General features: G+C 53.5%; 1 non-coding gene across 1 annotated transcript; it reads left to right on the top strand.

Moving 5' to 3' along the window:
* Positions 1-1,657: 1,657 nt before the first annotated feature.
* LOC126096449 (U2 spliceosomal RNA) lies at positions 1,658-1,856 on the top strand. Its single transcript, XR_007522054.1, has one exon. It is a non-coding gene; the product is annotated as a U2 spliceosomal RNA (small nuclear RNA).
* Positions 1,857-2,398: the final 542 nt, after the last annotated feature.

Genomic DNA, 2,398 nt, shown 5'->3' with positions numbered 1-2,398 from the left:
AGTCCCCTAGAACTTAGAACTACTTAAACCTAACTAACCTAAGGACAGCACACAAGACCCAGTCATCACGAGGCAGAGAAAATCCCTGACCCCGCCGGGAATCGAACCCGGGAACCCGGGCGTGGGAAGCATGAAATGCCTTTTATGCTTTGACATCATGGAATGTAACGTAGCAGTTTTCCAACAAGTTCAAAAACATCAGAGGATGGTATTATACGACTGCTGAAACCGGTCATCTTGGAGCAATACAAGTGTCAGGCTCGGAGTCGTGACTCTGAACGGCTGTCGCCGCTTTGATGGGCGGGCAAACAACAACAAAGCCTGCAGACGCTGTGGCCACAACAACGAGACGCTCCCACACGCGATTAACGCGTGTATGGTGCACTCAGCAGCCCTGCAGTATCGCCACAACGCGGTCCTCAACCGCCTCGCGACAGCAGTCGATGGGCGGCCAAGAAGAGGAAACACTGCTGTTCCTGACATCAGGATCAACCAAACCGTCATAGGGGACAGCAGTGGGCTGCGTCCGGACCTCGTAATAACTGACGAGGCCGCGAAGTCTGTGACCATCGTCGATGTGACGATCCCCTTCGAGAATAGGCGGATCGCGCTCGACAACGCTCGGCAACTAAAGCAGATAAAGTACGCCGACGTTGCGCGCGGATTAGCCGCTCGCGGCTATTCCGTCACTGTCGACGCCCTGGTTGTTGGCAGTCTGGGGGCGTGGGACCGCCAAAACGATACAATGCTTCGGCACCTAGGCATCGCTAGCCGCTACTGCCAACTAATGCGGCGGCTGATGGTGTCTGATACCATCAAGTGGTCCCGCGACATTTACGTGGAACACATCACTGGCCATCGCCAGTATGTGTCCCCCTAGACTGTGGCATGCTCCGACGTCAGGCTGCGAGAACCTCGAGACTGCAGTCGTCGGAGAACTTTGAGGTCGGTGCCTTCGTGACGGAGGTGTCGAGATTCTCCCCCACGACGCGGGACATGCGGCGCCACACCATCTTCGCGCCGCACCGCAGCAGTGCCGAGTCAGTAGCGGTGCGTGCGGTGCTGCCTGGTGCCCCTCCCTCCGTGGTGTCCGCCGAATATGGCCCCCACCTCGGTTGGCGCGGCACTAGGCGGCGCCAAACGTGTGCCTACTGCCCGGCAGTCTCCAGCCAGCGTGGGAAGCAACGCCCTCCTACCACGACACCCCAGTGACGTCTGCCGCAAGGCGGACAGAGGGGAGAAGTCCGGCTGTGAGTGACCCGCCTGCGTGCGTGGCACATCAGCCGCTGGCAGCCGTGCATGTGCAGTGTGCTGTCAGGGCATGGAGAAGAATGGAATAAAACAAAATAGATCCTAAACTAGCTCCAAACCTTCCCGGGTCTGAAATAACTAAGGCCGCGCCTATCGCGGGATTAATCTTAAGGTGATATACTTAATTATCCGCGCCTAACGCGGCCTTCCAATATTTAAGTAGTGGGCTTAACCCACGAATTAGAATAGCAATGGAATACTTAAGTACGGTTAGAACCGTTTTTCTAAAATTTATCTAAACTTTCTTAAATCTGTAAAACTCTTAATTCTATAGAGTCATTAATATTCTTTTCTTAAATTTATACTTCGTAGTAATGTATCTTAAGAATTATCTCTGAAAATAAAAATCTGTTCTTATCAGCTTAATGCTGGCAAGGTCGGATGCAAAACACTCTGTTCTTACCAGCTTAATATCTGATACGTCCTGCATCGCAGGACCAGAATATTAAACTCGTTTTGTCTCATGACGGAGTGCTAGGGGCTTGCTCCATCTCTGTCGCGGGTTGGCCCGGCATTGCAGTACCGCCGGGATCGGCCCACCTAAAATTAATTAAAACACAGCCAGAAATGGTTTAATATTCTGCAGTGATCAGATATTCCGCTGGTAGCAAACCTTGTCGTAGTTGTCGATGTGCCCAGTAGTTAGCTGCTTACACACCACGTATTGTTTTAATTAATTTCAGATTATCGTAAGTATTTTTTTTTTTTTTTTTTTTGCGTTTATCCGGACCGCTCTTGCAGCCGCATTACACTAGGCTGGTAATTTATGGGGGCACAGAACTGTGCCTTCAGTCAGGAGATGGTTCCGCCTTCCGGCGGACAACCCCCCCCCCCCCCCCCCCTGGGATACTTCCACGCTCCTGTTGCCCAGGGGGGGCCTCGGCATCCCATCGTGCCGTTGGATGGGGCCAACCCTCCGTCGGTCCCGTCTCCTGGCGTTAAAGAAGATAGGGCCAGCCTGCGACGGTGCAGGCCTGGATGAGGTGCAGCGTGAGATCGAGGTGCTGGAGCGACACTTGTCGTGGGAGGGCCACCTCCTCAAGTCGTCAACGCAGGTTGGGGAAATGTGGGCGGCGCGCCTACACAT

This window comes from Schistocerca cancellata, chromosome 1 (genome assembly GCF_023864275.1).
Source record: "Schistocerca cancellata isolate TAMUIC-IGC-003103 chromosome 1, iqSchCanc2.1, whole genome shotgun sequence".
NCBI classification, from domain to species: domain Eukaryota; kingdom Metazoa; phylum Arthropoda; class Insecta; order Orthoptera; family Acrididae; genus Schistocerca; species Schistocerca cancellata.
Note: the sequence above shows the minus strand (reverse complement) of the source record. Positions and strands in the feature narration are given on the sequence as shown.